The 19,570-nt window shown below is 45.6% G+C and overlaps 1 protein-coding gene and 1 pseudogene across 2 annotated transcripts in view; both read right to left on the bottom strand.

The window, feature by feature from the left end:
- Positions 1-19,570, bottom strand: part of LOC6598087 (dual specificity tyrosine-phosphorylation-regulated kinase 2) — a 54,673-nt gene that overhangs the window by 31,636 nt on the left and 3,467 nt on the right. Inside the window, exons 2-3 of one of the 2 annotated variants that reach the window (XM_026987425.1) lie at positions 10,295-10,353; positions 4,324-4,363 (exon numbers count right to left, since the gene is read on the bottom strand). The gene's annotated coding sequence lies outside the window, so the exon portion shown is untranslated. The remainder of the gene's footprint in view (positions 1-4,323; positions 4,364-10,294; positions 10,354-19,570) is intronic. The other variant, XM_002023223.2, reaches the window with a different exon arrangement.
- Positions 10,295-19,570, bottom strand: part of LOC113565450 — a 50,318-nt pseudogene continuing 41,042 nt past the window's right edge.

Genomic DNA, 19,570 nt, shown 5'->3' with positions numbered 1-19,570 from the left:
TAACAACAACAAAAATACAACTTCCGATCGGCAATAGAATACAGCTCGGAGCATGGAATAAAACAGAACAAATGAAGCGTACAATGGTAATGGTAGGGGCGGGGGCGGGGCGGGGCGGGGACAGGGTGCGGGTCAGGGTAGGGGACAGCCCAAAGATAGCTTTGTCAAAGGGTCCAACTTGAGTTCCATTCATCCCAAAGTGGAGGGAGGCCCTGGAGTACTGGGGAGTTCTATTGGGAACAAATTCCATTCTACTCGCGGTCTGGGGGGGGGAGAAGGGTCGGGAGTAGAGTGGAGAGCCGTCAAAGCGTAGCGGGGCTGCAGCTCCCTTTCCATCACTGGCCAGTGGCCAGTCAGTGGCGTAGTCGGGAGGGGTACCCAAGGGGGTTCGGCACCCCCTCTCCACCGATTATTCCGGCTGCGCTCTTGCCACAGAGTCGCCACCAACTCCTCTGGACTCGAAAGAGGGCTGGGCAGGCAGGGGGGAGGAGAGGAGGGAATGTTAATTAGTTCTGCTGGCTGCTGTGGCTTGTTTATGCTGTTGTCTGTTGTCTGTTGTCTGTTGCCTGTTGTCTGCAGTTTATGTTCCCTAATTTTTATGCCCAGTGTAATTAAATTCCTGGACACTGCAGTGTGGAGCCTCTGACAGCTGGCCTCCTCCTTCGCGGCAATAAAAAGAAAGTCGAAAGTCCCAGGAAAACTCCAACCAAATCCAGCATACATTCGTTTATGGCTCTGGCGGGGCTAATCAACGTCATCCAGGAAGGAGAGGGCCCTTAAGGGGATGTATTTCTAGCTAAAAACCCGTAAAGTGGAATATCATTTCGGGTTCGAGGCTAGAACGTCGCTGAACCGTATAAAAATTAGAATTTTGCATAAATTACAGCTATTAATAGGGGGAGGGGAGGGAGTTTCATTAAGATCTGGTTATGCGCTTACTCAACCGCATCCCCCGATGGCCATGGCGTGAGGAAGGAACTGGGGAGTTTTCATCTTTATGGCAGTATTTAATAGACGTATCTTTATGGCTAAACATCACTCTGTGGCATTCAACAAGTTTCCCTCTCTAATATGCAAACATATCAATCCGTGTCACCGCCACCGCGCAAAGACCTTCGAGTGCAAGTGCAACGTCACTTTAGCAACTATTAGCTAACAATTGCATCTCTGTATCTGTATCTGCATCTGTCTCTGTATCTTCTGCTCTGCGCTTACCTAATCTCGGGTCCCTCACATCTGTTCTATATAGAATTACGCGTGCCACACAGATCCACAGCAGCCGTAACGTACGAATACGAATACGAAGACGAGTATTTCGTAATCTTCTGACAATAGACCCAGCCGCAGGGGGAGGGCAATTGGGTACGCCTTCTGCCTTCTATCTTCTATCTTTTGTTCAGTGTGTCAGTCTAAATATATACCTACCATATATTCGCCTTCATTCGTTCCTTCATTGTTTCGTTGCATTTCAATTGTAAATTTCATTAGAGAATCACAATCTCAAGAGATCTATGCCAATTGATCAAGTGTTGGCGTCGCTGTCGCTGCGACTGTCGTTGGTGCAACCAGTGCAACCTCAGACAAACGTCGAACTCTTTGAGTAATGTGTCTCTATGGGGGGGGATGGCCTCACGGGGACTTAGATCAACTTGTGGGAATACAACTGATCCATTTCGATTATTTCTGGCCCTCATGGTATTTAAATCTTGCTTTCAGCTTCCACGCGTACGCACATATCGTAATAAAGAGAAGACCCCGCATGAGGATAGATATCTTTGGCTTAATTGTTGCTACGTGTATTTCCAGATAAATGTTTGCTGTCTTGGAGATAATTGTTGCTTATTTGCCTGCCAGCCTGCCTGCCCGTTTGACCGATTCTCTGAAGTACACTGCCGTCCCGTCCCGTTCCTTTCCGCTCCGTTCTGTTGTATAATGTCAATTACTTGTGATTTACGACAGTTTAATGATAGACGGCGATGCCTTTAGGTTGACTTCACTGTCTTCTGGCATGCATGCGTTGTCGATGTCGATGTCGACGGCGGGGAAGGAGGGGGCACTGCATTCACATAATAGTCGGCGGTACATGATGCGGACTTCGCATGTGATGGATGTGATATTTGAGGCTCAATGTTCTCGGGCCCACTCTTGCATGTAATTGGCTCATAAAACTTTGCCAATTTGCCAACTTAAGAGCAGGGAATCTCTACTATTGAGAAAAGGGCACGTCAACATCGATTCTCAAGAACTTTCCTCATTACTGTGTGACGAAACCTGAACCTGAACTTGCAACAACTTGTGGATATGGTCCACCATTAGATTATTCATGAGTGAGGTCCAAAAATGCAGGTGTTTGGTGTTGGTGGCTCTTTCGGTCCCACTAAATTACAATTAGCCACATAAGGCAAAATGATGATTTCGGTTGGATATCTCTTCTTTCTTCTGTGTTTTACTCGAGTTTTCTTTGTGTGTATTTTGTTTGTTTGTCGGCTGAGAGCTTGGCCATTGAAAGCCATTCATTTGGATAACGAGTTTCTGAACACGGGGGCGCCGACGCATTTCACTTCGCTGAGGGGAGGTGCGAGACGGGGAGGAGGCACGGACAGGTCAAGACGATAAATAATCGAAAAAGTTTAGATGCTAATCAAGTGGAAAATTAAATGGTAATTCAACGATCGTTATCAACATTAAATTAGGGAAGAGGAAAGTAAAAGATTGACGGTGGATGAATTATCGACATTAAAAACTCGATAAATATCGATATGGCCAGAAATGTAAAAGTTCTAATGAAAATATAGAGCATCCTATTTGGCGAGCACAGCGATATGAATAAAATCGAATAATTATCGAAATTCTTTCGATTAATTTGCGATATATTATCAAAATATAGTCTATATTTTAAACAGTAAAATATATCTGGTTTTTGATCATAGAATTACCAATTTCTTGCCAATAGTTTTGCAGTTTTCGCCCATAGTCCAATAGTTAAAGCTCCATTTTTTGTAGATCGCAAGGGAATGAGTAACCCAACAGGTTCTGCTTTAAATGTCTGCATGATATTCTCACTCTTTTGTGGTTGTCTGTGTGTGGTTTCGGTTCTAAGCTGAGACACCGCCACCGACGGAGCAGAGCAGAGCGAGAACCGACCACCGAATGACTACCGAAAGGGAAACGAACTCATTGAAATTCTTGACAGGTTAGGCCCGCGAATTGTGTGGAATAACAAAAGAAATACATAAAATAGAGATAGAACAGATGGGGAATGAGCGGAGAGGCGAAGAAAGACGTCAGTTATTCCCTGTTCGGGGAAGGTTTCTGGGGACTGGGGTGGGGGAGGAAGACCACTTCTAGGGCTTTCCCTGTTTTCCGTTTAAGGCGGCGCCAAGCCAAGTTCATTTCCCACTGGCCCCACAGTGGGCTACTAATAAACACGGAATACTACTGTTGATACCAGGAGTCCCGGGCGGGAAAAGGCTTTAAAGGACAAGGACCTGGAACAAAGGCAGGGCTCAATGGCAGCGCGGCCATAGAAGCAAGTACAAGTACGAGTATCACCAGTTAGGAGACAATACTCGCAAAGTTGACACATATTGGAGTGCCATAGCCATTGTTTATCGCCTCGCATACAGGAAGCCGGTCGGGAAGAAACCGTCTCGGGGTTATTACACTCCCCAGCAGACAGCTTCTGTCAGGGAGTGCGGAGGGCACTGATTTGCGGTTGTTTCTGCTCTTCAATCTGTTCTGTTTTGTGTGTGTTTTTTTTTTGTTTTTGTTCATGCATTCGGCATTTATCAAGCCGCAAAGTTAATGGCTGATTAGAGAGTCGCGTCGCGTTGTCGGTGCCACTGTTTGTGGAAGTGGGTCACAGAGCAGTTTGTTGACTCAAAAGGCGGCACTATGCTAGCACAGAGGCACATATTGATAAGTGTTTCTGTTGCAGTGGCGGTTGCATTATGCATTTGGCCACCGATCGAGTGTTGGCGGATGGTTTTGTGAAAGAATTTACGACAGTTGTGGGTGCGGCCACTATCAATCAGGGGTTTTGGGATAGCAAGAAGTGGGCTAGTGGAGCAGCACTTCGGGCTAGATATTCCCCGATGAAGCCATTCGCTTGTAAATCTCTGAGCTTTCCGTCCAATGACCTGTGACTGCTGCTGGCCGCTGCTGGTCATTTCGAAACACGATGTTGCATAAGAACACTTATCCGGCATTCGACACGCCCCGAAGCAGAAACAGAAACCAAAGCTCAATTAATTATTATTTCGATGCTACCTTTCGGTTTCGGGTGGTAACATGAGACGGAACGGAGGGAGTTCGACTACTCACCTTTTCCAAAACAGAAATGTTTGCGCAACTCTGGGGACGTCTGCAAAGACCAGAGACAATGAACGGTTAGATAAATGCCAGACACAGGACAGGGACAGGTACAATAATAATAATTATTAATTATAGCCAGGGAGACACACAACTATTAAGGCTATTAAAATTAATCAAAGTCGTTCCATTACAACCCATTGCCATGTAGCCAATAAATTGAGGTACTTATTCTACCTGAACCACATAAATACTCGCAAAACAGCCGCAGAACACCCACTATCCACTATCCACTATCCACCATCCACTACCCAGCAGCAGAACCAGAACCAGAACCAGAACCAGAACTTGTCAACTGTAACGCAGACAATCAACAAAAAATGCATAAATTAATAACAATAAGAGAAAATGGTGCAAAGCAAAGGAGGCAAAAGTAACAAACTGTAATCGAATGCGATGACGGGCACAACAACTGCACTACAGTCACGGCTAGTCCACAAGGGGGGGCGGGGGGTGGTGTGCACATGTGCGTAGAGGGAGAGGGAGACCAGGGCCAGGGACAGGGACAGAGACGGGGGTTTTTTGTCTACTGCACGCAGCTAATTTCATGCCCAGTGGCGCAGTACCTCTTATAATTGATAGTTCCTCCCCAACCGTCCGTCCGACCGACCCACGGACTGGAGTCTGAAGTGGTTACACGATACGAGCGAGTACCACAACAAAGCATACCAAAGCCGACTCTCTGCCGAAGGACAAAGGAACAATCACGAAGAGGCACCAGCAAGAACCAGGAGCAAGGTTTGAAAACTTCTACCAATTAACTTTGGAACTTAAAAGCGCACATTACAGACGGTTACCCACGACATGGGTTGGTGGCTAGGCAATGGATATGTCGGGATCGCAAGATTATTCTCAGTGTATGATCTGCTGTTCTTCTGTTGTTCTTTGTTACGTTGCTGGCCGTTCGTTTTGTCATTCGCCTATTGCCTTGTTGTTGCTGTACTCCGTGGCGGTGAGAGAGTGCGTAAGCGAGAGCCTCGCTCAGAGAGCGAACCGATTAGAGCTCCATGGTGCCGCTGAGTGCGAGTGAGAGGGAAGTGCCTGCTTTCGAATTGCATTGCGAAAACATTCGGCAAATAAAGCAGGCGTAAAATCAAGTCGGAAGAGGGTGCAAAGGAAAACGAATGATGAGACCCTGAAAATTTCTGGTCTAAGCATGACAGATACCCTGTGAAATCCAATATATATCCTTAGAATTAAATCGTTTCTTCTCTTGAGAAAAGTGCAACCACTTTAAATACATATGTATCCCCGATTCCTGAGTAGCTACAATTTTCAGTGTAATAAATATTATATCATAGTTTACCCCTTTACTTATTCTCTCTCTTTGCAGAACACACCCAAAGCCCATTCCCAACAAGATATCTACTTTATGGACTCCATAACAATTTCTTGCGCATTATCACTCCCCTCCCACCACACCATATCACCATCCGTATCCTCAGGTTCATTAGCACCCAGAGACTCGTAGTGGACCCCTCCCTCCGCCGCTATCCAACTGCTGGCTGGCAAACCCTGGCAGTTACTACAACAAATTGCCAATCAACATTCAGTCTTTGTCGCTTGTCGTCTGCCGTCTGTCGTCTATGACGTTGTAGTTGTCCTCGTCGTAGTCGTTGGCGTTGCCGTTCGTTGGCCCCATCCAGGCGCGGGACATAACCCCTGGCCCCCTGCGACCGGCGCTGGTGTAACAGCTGATGACACGCACTTTGCGTGTTTATTTAATAAATAAAAATTTGCATAAATTTGCCAATGTGCGCTGCGCGGCACAAATTGAAGAAACTCTCTGCTTGAGCAGAATCTGCCTCTGGGAGGAGGCGTCGAGGCGCGATGTCGAGTGGAAATGCAAACAAATTTATTCAGCCATTTGTTACGGGCGTCCTGGCAGAAGGATTCGCTCGATGTGGCAGAAAATCAAAGGATAAAGGAATTGCGTCATAAATGCACACTCTTGTTATCCTTTGTGTGAGAGTCAAGGTTCTCCATGGTTTAGTATACCCTTGAACTACTCATTCTGTGGCGTGCCCCAAAGTACTGTGGAATTATCCATTAACTCAGCTTAGTGGAGCACTTCCCACAATCTCCAAGCTGTTCTCGAGCACTCCCCGAATCGACGCGGCGTTCGCCTTGAACCCAATCCCCAGTCCAAGCCCCCAGCCCCAGCCCCAGCCCAGTCTTATGTCAGACACTCATCATGTAAGCCATCCATCCATCCATCCATCTCTGGGCAAACTAATAACCCGACATCAGATTTCTGGGCGCCCCGCTAAAGTGTAACTAATATGTGAGCGGAACCCCGAGAGAGAGAGAGAGAGGGACAGATGTTGGAGTGCCTTTTGATTAATGGATGCCGCTACTGTTTCGGTGGGAGAGGAGGGGGAAGATTTACAAAAGCATAGAAATTTATGCGCGTTTTGATTCGAGACGCACGACGATCGGATAGCATCGTATCGCATCGTATCGCATCGTATCGCATCGGATCGGATCGGAATCAGAGCCACAGAGCCAGAGGCGCAAAGTACGAAAATTATAGAAGTCGCGATCTTCGACTCTCGGGGCTCGTTCGGTGTGGGCTTCCATTTGGCTGTGGAGTTAATCGACTTTAAGTGATTGGTCAGCGGTCTACTGGCCTCAGCATTGAGCATATCATTTATCTTTTCTCGATATCTAAACATAGAACAAAGCGGGCTGGCTTCCTTCTGTGCCTCTCCTGCTCCTACTCCATCTCCATCCATGCTCTCCGACTCTGCGACCAGTCGCCAGCAATTAGCGGCAATCATTTTTCATTTGTCAGCCATAACATGCACAGAAAAGCACACACAGATACTACTGTGTATCTGTATCTTAAGTGCAACTGGTTATCCGCGACTCTCAATGTCAGCTCTCGGTCCGAGCTTCGAGCCACTTCCCAAGTTTTAGTTTTGCCTTATTTTTTGGGCCGATTCTCAGTGCATTCTCGCGCTGCTACAAGCCATAATTTGCGTTTGTCCGCTTGTGAAATATACGTTATTATATTTCAGGGGGGAGGGAGGGGGCTATTTTTTGTTGTTCTTTTGGGATAATTATGCCAAATATTCAAATAAATTATCAAGCAGAGCAAACTACTGGCGGAGTGGAGGGGGCGGGGAGCAGTGTCGAACAGCTGCACAGTAGCCGCGATTTTCAGGCTTTTGTTCGCTGCGCTTCGAAATGTTGCACAAAAGTTTTCCATGATAATAAATTTGTGTGTTCTACTGCCACACACAGAGAGAAAGAGAGAGAGAGAGAGAGAGATAGTATATGTATCTGTGTGCTTCTGGAGGGGGGCTTGAGATTCTTTTGTTTGGATGCTTTGGCTTGCAACAGAGTTGCAATGCGGAGGGTGTTCAGGGCCTGTCAACCCAAACAAAAGCGTAAAATGTGGAAATGGATATAAATTAGATTCTAGTAAAAGCTGAGGGGGGGTGGCTTTAGAAAGATGCATTTCTTTTCATTTTGAGTCAGTTTCATACCCTACTACCTCCCAGTGTGGCTTAGCAATCGAGAGCTACATCCTAGTTTTAGTCTGGAGGATACAAGGGTATGTATCTCGAAGATACTAAGCAGCTCAGTATAAATAACCGACTCATCTATGTAATGGTGTCTAACTTTTTCTAATTATTCCTTATAGGCATAACAAACAGAAAGCCCCCGTGTAAAGATGTTCAACTCATGGCCATTTCCGCACAAAATGTATCTCTTGCCTTCCAGGCGGGACATTAGCGATGATAATTATGCATATTCATTATGGTCATTAGCCACAAAGCTGGTTGAATGGAATAGTTTGCTCTTGCGCCGTGTCTATCCCCACTCGTGGCCAGGCATTTTCCGAGTGCGACCAAAAGAAAATGCAACGCGTTCGAATGCAAATGCCAGCCTTGGGACTGGGGGGGAATTGTTGTCTTGGAATGGATTTAATATGCAAAGTGTGGCCAGAAGTGCGACTGCAACTACGTTTTATCAGAGGTGTACTTGCAATATATCTTAAAGCAGGAAGTTTCACTTTACTTAACACTCTGCATGGCGGAGATGGAGAACGAGAAGGAGAAGGAGAAGGGTGTGGTCCACTATCACGGCTCTGAGAAATCTACCCCTTGTTGCAGCCAAACCTCACTCTGTGGTCCTGCCTTTTGTAGATTGCCGACCAGCTGACATATCAAATATTTAATCATCGCATGTTGTTTTTTCTGCCTTAAAATTATAATTCTTTGCGGTTTGTTTTGTGTGTTTGCGGGCACTTCTCGTGTGCAATAGCCTTGCCAGAGCCACAGAGCAAAAGCTCAACAAACTTGACATGGAAGCCTTTTACATAAGGCCAAAAAACACACCAAAAAGTACATATCGCTGTACCTCCACAAGCACAAAAACGGAGCGCAACATCTTAGATAAGTCGGAACTGAAGGCTTTTTTGGGCAGTTTTCGCGTCAGGCATTAAAAGTGGCTCATTGAATGCGCCGTTTTGGCTTGATTTTATATCGCGTACATCGCATACATACATCGCATATAGTATATAGCATTCCATGTGCAAATGTACTTTATGATGTTTACATTTCACTTTGTTTGCTCGCTTGTGATTTATTTCACTTCCTTCCTTCCCCACAGCCCAAGGCTGAGGCTGGGACTGAGGTCGACTTTCACGCATCATGACGGCGGCGTCTCCTCCATTCGCTGTTCTGTAATATTTTGTAATTGGAAATCGATGTCGATTCATGATTCGCGATTCGTGTGCAAGTGGCGGAGCAGCAGCAAGGTTGTCCGTCCACTCATCGGGTGGTTTTTCAGCTTTGTTTTCTGCCACAAAAGTATCTTATCGCGCAGAGGGGATCGGATCGAGTGACACAACCGGGAAATTGCGTTTCCAATGGTTACATATAATTTAGAGCCTCTCCATGTGAATCTCATGAAATGTACTTCCGAATGGGGCGAATCTCTGGGCTCAGACGTGGATTCTACTCATCATGCACATGACATGTATTTTGTTGTTGTTTTTTGGATTCGTGGCACCAAATTTAGGTCCCAGTCTAGAGTAAAGCCAAAATGAGCATCGTCATGAACACGATATGCATTTTGTTTTTGAATTATCGGAGCAATGAGAACAGTTGCTTGCCGCCAGATCAGGATATGATCAGATGCGATAGTATGATCTGGTTAACGATAGGTAATTATGTATGCAGGAGGAGCTGTTCAATGTAGCTTCTTGGAGTCTGGTTAGGAACCGGTTTTATAAATACAGAATGGAGGGTGGTCATGGGAGGGCGGGAACACTTTCTGTGACTCCCTATCCATAAACGTGACATTTCATCATCTTAATCTCTTTCAAGGGTCGGTTTCTATTTTGAATTGAATGTTTAAGCACTCATATTTATTCGTGCAAATTCACACTTTTCCGTCTTATATATCTTCACGGAAACTCGATGAAAAACTTGAAAAAAACAGATTTGCGCACGAGTCGAGAGCACGAGCCGCTGCCTTATCAAAGCGGATTCCTCTGAAAGTCTTCACTGGGGGATATCCAGAAATAGCCGCAGGGGAAAAGCATTTACAAAGCTGTGATTCAAGCCACTCCAAGGGTGCTGTTATCCGAGAACCGAGAACTGCGACGCAGTCTGAACGAACCATGGAAATGCGTCTCTAATTTAATATTCCAGCGGATTATTCATAAACATTTGAGCGAATGAGATAAATGAGTGTAGAGGGACTGCAGTTCACTTGTTATTCAATTCCACAGCTGTTTGCATTTCATTATGGAGTGCATCTTAATGTGTTGTTCAGGAATTTGCATAAGGAATGTGGAAACGCACACGCACTAGAAACATTCAGAAATTCCATTGGAATGGTAAATAAAATTGCAATTCTCTGCTGAATCATTGGGCTTAACGATGGTACACCAAAGGCTGAGGCTTACCTAGAATTCCGTGATGTTTAGGACCTCCAGTTTCTTCGCAGTTTCTTTTCTGCTGATCTCTGCAATGAAATAGATTGATACAGAATATAATTAGAGCTGTCAGAGTCGATCAGAATCGTAAGATACATCGGAGGTATTCATCGATAAAGGAAAACTATGATCGATAGTTAAACAGAGCTACTTGAATATTGCAAAATCAATCACATCGAAATCTCTATAAATACCTCTTGGAGTCGTAGCCTCAATATTTGACCTACATTACGGACCACATTCCCCTCCCACGATACGACCCATTTCCCACACTACGAACCTCTCCATCTTATCTATAATTTACACAATTTAACAGCCATTGTCCCTCATCTAGCCGATGGTAAGGAACAGGCGAAGGAATCCTAACATTCAGAACGCAAATATCGCTCGCTTTCCACATTCTGGCCCTCTGGATCCATCTCCTTATCGCGATGCGTGTCTGCAACAGCGTAAATATAATCGTATTCCACTGATAAGCGATGATAAGTGAAATCAAACCCATGGAATACCCAACATTCCCAATCAGTACTTTGGGGGCGTCTGTGAGTCAGTGGCTGATGATAAAATGGTGGGAATCCATAAAAGTGCTTTATTTTCGGATACATTTCTGTGTTTAGAATAGGATTGGCTTGTCCTCTGTTTATCTATAATAAATCACGTTGAATGCTTTTAATTCCGTATGTTATTGGTGTCTCTCTATGCAGCCACACTGCGAGAGAGAAGGATAGAGGGTATACAAAAATGTGCCATTGAGAAAAGGCTTCTGATGTAATCTTCTCCTTGATTGCTAAGCCACGCTGGGAGAAGGAGAGAGAATAAAGAAAAGTGAGGTATAAACACCTTCACTTTCCTTCAGGAATATTCTTATAAATTCTTAGCAAAACATTAGATGCATCAGCGAGGCCTCTGTATGAACTGGCATCTCAAAGATACTGTACACATCTTCTCACGTATTTCATCTTTTTAAAATCGAAATCGAATCATAAATTCGGCGAAAACAAAGGCTAAAGACAGGGCGATATATTAACGTATTAACTGGAGGTATGGCCGCCCCCTTTATGCGTCCCAGAAATCGAAAGTCCCGACAGATAAATATTCGCATGGGTTTTGCAAGGTCCGCACATCTTGGGATCGTGTTTTGTTAGCCGTGAATCACGGCCCAGATGCAATATATTTCGCTTTGTTTCGTTTAATAATTTGCATGGTTGGGCAATTTTTCATTGAGTATTGAGTGGGGCTTCCTGGGCTGCCTCGTTTCCGCGAACAATCCCCCGAAATCGGAGCTCTACCCATTAAATTTATTATCTCCTGCAAATGTTTATGCTGCACCACATTTAAATACACTTTTAAATTGCATGAAACAATTAAGACTTTTCTGTTTTCCACTCGCCAAATGAATAAGCGCTGACAGCAGACAAGAGAAAATCACAAAAAGTTGCCAAGTGAAAGCGTCAGAGAAATATATAGAAAACCAAATGATAATGCTCGAACGTTTCAGCAGCTGTTTCGGACGATTTTGTGTCTATTTTATTGATTCCCGAATGGTTTTTCGGCGACTTAAGTGTGCCACTTTTTGTGGAGCATCAAAACAATAATAAACCATCGGCATCCATCGAAGACGTAACCAAAGGCACTCTTTGTAGAGCGCGGATCATTAAATTAATATTATTATATGGGATTTCAATCAGTTGGCCGACACACCCCCACCTCCCCACCCTTCCGCCTTTCACCATAAATATCTCTTACGAAACAGTTCTCAAATCCAATTGACACTCTGGACAATGGGCGTCGAACCAGAGCGTGGACGGGGAAACAATGTGTGCTAGACGGAAAATCCAATTAGGAGGGCGACCCCCACAAGACCCCCACAAGGCCCGGAGAAGAGGCGACGAAGGCGACTTATCTGCAGCCCCACAGGCGGCACCGACACCACAGCAAACCAACCCAAAAGTCGGCGAAAATCTCGTTCGTCCTGGGAGCAAGAGCCACAAAAAAGATTGCTATGTGCAGCTGCTAATTTAACAGAGAGACAGGCGGACAGGCGGACAGACGGCAGAGAAATATGATTAACCGCACGAGTAACGAGCCAACGGGTACAAAATGGGTGTTGCAATCCGGCAATCCGCGGATCCAAGTATCCAAGTATCCAAGTATCCAAGTGTGCAACTGTTAGATACAAGACGAGGCCTAGGCCGGGCCGGGCCTGGCCGTTGCATGATTTTCCACTCATAATGAAACCGAAAGCAGACAGACAACGGCACCACAGCGAAATCCGCGCGTATTCAACTGTTTTGGCGTAAATTAACGTAAATACTCGAAAACAGTTACCCCAGAGAGACCCCCAACTGGAGACTGGAGAGTGGAGAGTGGAGAATGGAGATCGGTGGAGATCCGAGGACTGGGCACACACCTTGATTTACCTGCGCACAGTAGTCGGGCAGGCGCTGATGCTGATCGCAGTCTTCATCCGAGACCCGCAGCCAATCCCCCAAATCTGGGCAACACGATCATTACGGACATTAGGCCTGTGGACAGCGTCTAAACGGTTATGGTTATGGCTATGGCTATGGCAGGGCCCCAGGCGTATCTTCGAATATGTACATCCGTAAGGCTTCATTAGGCTCTTCGCACACGTGCAAGGCAACAGACATTTGAAGGAATGCCAGCTGGATCTTTATGATCGAAAAGCTGAGAAGATTGGTACCTGACCAAGCTGTCTAAGAGCAAGAGGGTGATCTCACATATCCACCACAAAAACTCCCCTTTTCGGGCATAGTAAATACAATTTATTTATTAATTTTTAAAATAGTTTAAAAATATGAACATTTTAAATTAAACAAACAATATTAAAATTTTAATATTGGCCAGAGTCAAATAATTTATCGTGGAAAATGACAGTCAGGAAATTTAGAATAATCTGTTATTATATTTATATTTTACCTAAAGAAATGAATATATATTGATGTAAAATTAATGCCAAAATCAAGGAATAGTCGAAGGGTGCAGATTTCCCCTAAGCGCGTGAGCGTCAAGTGGAACAGATTTTCAGCTTAATCCAATGCCCAGTATTCATTTAATATCTGCCTGATCATAGGGGGAAGTATATTTAAAATTTTGCAACCCATCTCTTGCGTAATTGTGGCTGCAAAAACGCCTCAAAAATATATAACAAAAGCAGTGTTTGGACGCTCATTAGTCGGGTATTTGATTCCTCATTACCGAGGAAAAAAGCAAGACTGCCGAAAAAGAGTTTCGAAACACATTATCAGCAAATAAAAGAGCAATATTTTGTGTAATTATTTTATAGTTGGAATTTCTCCTACACTCCACTCCACCCCTCCACTCCACTCTTCGCCCACTCTCGCACCTATTTTGACGCCTTCCGATCCGTGGGGTGGAGGAGAGGGGCGCCTACTTTTTACATCATTTATTATGTGGGCAATCGAATAATGGAGGGGGGGAGGCATGTGTTGCATGTGGCTCGTGTGGCACGCTCCGTTGAGTGCTCCCTCCACTCGGCTGCGACCGAATATTATAATACTGGCCCAAGTAGCCACAGATACTCGCACACAGCATTCATCTTGCATTCATCTTGCAGATACGTTTGTATCTGCCAGTGGGCGCTGCGCTGGCCCCCCTCTCCCTCCGTTGCACACACTCGAGTGGCGAGTGTCAAGAACTTGTCTTGGCCATAAAGAGAAACCGGCAGAAATGTGCACCAAATGCAGCAGACAGTCAAACATTTTGATTTGAGAGTTTTTTAACCAGTTTCCTCCACCGCGGTGCACCGCCTGCCCCCACAAAGTGGACAGTGGCAGGTCCACTGGCAAGTCTTTTTATGGCAACCTGCAGAATGAGGAGTACTCTCAGATCATGGACAATGCATCCATGAGATACTCCTCAAGTCAAAGTCAACAAACTCTGGGCCACTGGGAGGGGGATGGCGGAGGTTAGGGTTGGCCATCCCACAATCAAAACAGGTCCAAACGAGTTGAATTTATAACTGATTCTGTTCCATACTGTTCCGAGAGATAACTAACCCTCACAATGCATGCCGCAAGCTGCAAGTAGAATAAGTTCTGAAACGAGAAGTGCAACAAAATGAACGAGGGACCAGAGAGACGGAGAGGCATCGCCAATGAACCTGGCAACCGGTTTCCTCCTCTACGACAAACAAATATCAACCTCTCAGGCCATAAACCAAACAAGTCTCAAAGGGCAGGCCTCTGCGAGATACTCGCACTGGCACTGGCACTGGCACTCGCACTTTTGGGGTAGATACAAAATCAAGTTTGCAGCCAAAGTCTTCTTCATAGAAATCATCGAGAATATCCAGGAGCCACAAGACAGAAGACAGAAGACAGAAGACAGGAGACAGGAGACAGTAGGAAGGCACTTTTTGGTCAATGACTGTCTCTGCGGAGGGAGCCACTCTCCAGTCGCCACTCTCCCCTCTCCACCCTCGCCTAAAACATCATCATCATCATTCATTTTTCATGGTTGAGTGCCTGCCTGCCTGGCTGCCTGGCAGGCAGTTGGCTCTGATTGTTTACAGCTGCCCCGTAGGTACAAGTTGAGATCCAAACGGGTTTGGTACCCCCAGACGCAGACGAAGACGAAGACGCAGACGCACAGCTGTTCCGTTCGCCGCAGATCCAGAAACAAAATATTCCCCACAACACAGGATGCAGACGACAGACCGACAGACGGACAGATACCCAAGTCGCTTGGTCGGTCGGTCCAAGGAGTCACTGAGCACAGACCCCAGACCACCAGACCAGGGCCCACAGGCCAGGGCCAAGGCGGGTGCGGGTGCGGGTGCGGTTTGACCTAAAACGTTCCTCGCAGAACGCGTCTTCTGCCTGCCGTCGCCTGATCGTCGCGACGACGCTTCGTACTCGTATCCGATGGAATGATGAAATTCTCTCTTGGCCCAAAGCTTGCTTTTGGCTTTGTCTTTGTTTTTGTTCCTGCTTTTTTGCTTTTTTCGCCAGAGTTCTCTTTCTTCTTGGGGTCTGGTTTTCCAGTGCTGTTGCAACTCATTATTTTGCGGTTGAGGCAACCACTTTTGTTGTTGTGGCTTTCAAGTGCATAAATATCTCCTCCTTTTTAAACGGTAAATGATACACGCTGCTGCTGCTGTTGTTGCTCTTGTCATGGGCATAATCGCTGAGGCATTAATACCAGTCCAGGTCTCAATACGAAGAGGTCTCCCAGTCCCAGTCTCAGTCTCCGATCTCTCCCGCGATAAGCGATGAAAGCGTTTTGGGGGGGATGGGGTGGGGTGATGGAGGGGGGTTCCTGTGCGGGTGGGTGATGAAATGCTATGATTCTTTTTGCGGTCAGCGCAGAAGATGAAGAAGGAGAAGAGTCGGAAGACTAACGGAACACCCGGATCTCGTATAATTTATGGGTAAAAGGATACGTGTGCAACAAGAGGAACGGAAGAAGATGCAGTGCCCGTCAGAATCAACAATCAGACAGTGGAAAGTGGCAAGCGACAAGCGATTTACGATTAACGATGTTACTGTTATCGTTTCTCTTTAGTCAAAACACCTACTGGCTTCAGTCGGCTGTATTTATTATTTATTATGGAATATACAATACTACGGAAATCAGTTATCGAATCTAATCGGCCACCATATACGATGAACTATCGATTACTTGATTTTTAATCAACTTAATTAATAATCAATTGATTGTTCCAATAAAAAATCTATAAAAATACCGATTTATGGTCGAGATAGTGCATCGACAATTAATAGAAACCAGCTATCGTTCCAGTCGATTATTTATCAATTTATAATCGAAGTTTAGTTTATTTCTAAACATAAACTGAAATATGATCGGTCTATGGATTCTCCTCCTTGGAAATACTAAAGTGTTTACATTTCATTCCATGGCTGCAACAGCCTTGTCATTTTGAAACGCACTGTACTCCAATGTACACCGAAATATCTGTTTTTTAGGGGAATGGCGTTTCTTTTCAACTGAAGTTTGGGTCAAGGAGGAACCGCTCTTGCAGCCTCATCGTGTCGCAACCATTTCCATTTCTGTCAGTTTCAATTAAACTTAATTTCACTACCAAAGGAAAACTCAAGAAGAGAGGTTAATTAATTACGAAACGTGGGGATAATGAATCAGAATGAATGTTTAATTTCCCAATCAAGCCATCCATCCACTCGCAAACGCCCAGTCATGGAGGAGGGGTTTCTCCGTCGTTTGGGAAATGCTAATTAAATTTCTTGAACAAATCTCGTTGTGTAAATCAAATCCAGACCAGGCGCTCCGCTCAATCGTATCGACTCAAAGCCCACAAACTCTGTAGAAATATGCAATTTTTCAATTTGTTTTCTGCATTTTCCATATTCTCTGGGTCTCTGTGGCAGCCCCAGTGGCAGGGGCAAAGCCGTGTCTCAGCTGCGGCGACGTGAACAAAACCTAATTAGGCGTCTCTCTTGCGTCTCTGGGCTGGTGCGAAGGCAGGTGGGCTGGTGGGCAGCCAGCCCCTCCATCGATAACGCCTCGTTGAGTGTTTGTTGGCCCGGCTATCAGCCCCCGGGCAGGTTGTGCAATCTTCTGAGCCAACTTCTGAGCTAAAAACGAACTTGGGCCTGACACTGCACTTTTGTTTGCCTGCCACTGATGCCAATTTGCACAGACAGAAAAGAGGCAGCGAAAGCCGGCGGAAAATCAATAGAAAAACAATATTTATAGCAGCATATACTCGTATCTATGGAGCACCGAGAAGCCACTACTTCGGGAGTGCACCGATATCTATAACTACAGCTCTCTCCCAGTGTGGCTGAGCAGTAAGTGAGTCCCCGGATGATGCTCCCTCTCTCGCTCTCTTCCAGAGTAGCTTAGCAGTGAAGACGGAATGGCTTTCATGCCAGGAATGTACTCGAACCACACCGGTATATGATTTCCTAACGATTAACATCTCCAAACACTTTTCCATACATTCATGGAGTAGGTATTCCCCGCCTTTCGTCTAGACAGCTCTCTGCTGATCGGCCCAATGCCGATGTCTCCATTAGCCGCTTGTCAAGGTGCCAGCATTGGAGCAACAGAGAGGGAAAAAAGTATAAATATAAATAATTAAACTCTAATTACGACATCCGATTACGAGCGACAGAAACAGACACAGAAAATGCAAATCACTGGCTGAAGATGGAGGAAAAATGCTGGCTAATTGCACAGAATCTTGCGACAAAAGTGCAAGTGATAATTCGAGAGGCGGAGAGGGGGAAAGGGGGAAAGGGAGATGCAAACGCGAATCGAAGAGGAACGAACAAAGCGCCGATGATTAAGAGTTAATTACAGCTTTTAAATAAAAAATATAGAAAAAAGAACAACACTTTGCGATTTCACTTTTTCTAAGGCAGAAAAAGAAACAGACGTCGCCTTCCAATTTGGACTTGACCCACATTTCAAGAGAGCGGCAGAGCGGCAGAGCGACGGAGAATTGAGAATTTTGTTGAAAATTTTAAAACGAAAATAACGAAAGAGATTGCTCATCAAGTGCGTTGGGTTTCGTTGCGTTACGCCCCCGTGCGCGGCGTGTGGCATGCGGTGCGGCGTCTCACGACCAAGACCCAATTCGCGACGACAAAAGGAAAACGAATTCTCATTGAGGCAGCAGCATATTGGATGTCTCTTGAATGCGTGGTCTCCATTACCGGAGGCGCAGAGACAGAGCTCTGCAGAACGGAGATCTAGCCATCTAGACGATTATAGCCACATGCTCGTAGGCTGTGGGCAGTGCACTTGGCACTTGGCACTTGGCACTTGGTCGTGGCACCCACGAGGGAGCGGAAAGTCCGACAGCCGAGGCGAAGGCCTCCTTTCGCCGGCAGGGAAATTCATAGAAACCCATTTAGCATTGAGATCTGTGTGCCTCCAAGCTCTGCCTCTGCTCCAAACTCCAAATAATTGGTCGTCGAGCGAAGATCTCTGCTTGTCTCTGCCTCGTTTTTGGCTGTTTCTGCCTCGTCTTAATTAAGCCAGTGCGTGGATGGTGTCGTCTCCGCAATCAATACCAATTGAAGGTGTCATGCCTAATTGTTTGACAGCTCGGAGAGGCCGAGTGCAGAAGGTTGTCCTCCAAGAGGTTAAGCCAAGGCGGTAATCAGATGTCACCATGAACCCCTCCCCTCGATAGTAATCGAATCTCAACATAAATAAACATTTCCAAGAGATATCACTGATAAACAATCGCCAGCTCATAATTTTTCCCAGTATATCTTTTGTTTTTCTGTTCGCAATTCCACAAAAATGTATGGGAATCTTCTGAGTCCACTGATTATTCCAATTCCAATTCATTTTCGTATCCAAACCGAAATCTCTTGTTGATTAAACGTTCCATTTGCATATCCAGTTTACAGTTTCTAGGCGTATCTATCCAATATCTAATATATTCGCAACAAACCAGCCCAGCGACACATGCTACCACAAATAAAAGAATTTCCGACTATCTTTTATCTGTGCCACAAGCAAAAGATAATGGGAAACTACACGCTGATAAGAATATCGAAAGTTGGCAGAGCGGAGAGTGAGAGAGAGAGGGGGGGGCAGCTCCCACTACTCGTATCAGCTGATATTGGCAGCTGCTTCGCAGCTTAGGCTAGATCAAGAAACCCTACAAATACCCGCACTTGCACCCGCAATCGTACCCGTACTCGTACTCGTACTCGTGCGACGGATCTACGTATCTCTAGAGAGACGACCACAGTGATCACAGTGTTCACAAACTGTGACGCACTTGACGGCTATAGGCGATAGCCCATATGTCTCTCTCTATAGCCGATTGCCTGATCTCTGATGCTAAATTTAACAATACAAAAATCCACATTTGGCGAGCATCAATTATTGTCTCGCTGGAGAGCATTGTGGCTGAGATACTCTCGCAGAAGCACCTGCTCCATCTTCGTGGGGTTTTCTGAGGGGAGCCTCTCATCTGGCGCTTCGTTGGAACCGCAGTATTCGTCATCATATTTAGGAGGAAGTTATTCACGACTTTACCCTCCGAGGCCAGCTCTCTTCTTATTTTATTTTGTGATAACCAACAAACTTGATTTCTCATCTATGACGTAGAGATCCGTCGGTAGTCGGGGGTTTCATTGAGGCCGATAAGCATGGCCGTGTCCCTACCTGCACGCCGTATCTTTCCACACACAAAGTTGTAGTTCTATAAAACGATGTTAGCCAGAACTTTGGCACTCGACTTCGGTCTTGGGTTTCCGT

This window comes from Drosophila persimilis, unplaced genomic scaffold, assembly GCF_003286085.1.
Source record: "Drosophila persimilis strain 14011-0111.01,24,50 unplaced genomic scaffold, DperRS2 tig00000124-arrow-pilon, whole genome shotgun sequence".
NCBI lineage: Eukaryota > Metazoa > Arthropoda > Insecta > Diptera > Drosophilidae > Drosophila > Drosophila persimilis.
Note: the sequence above shows the minus strand (reverse complement) of the source record. Positions and strands in the feature narration are given on the sequence as shown.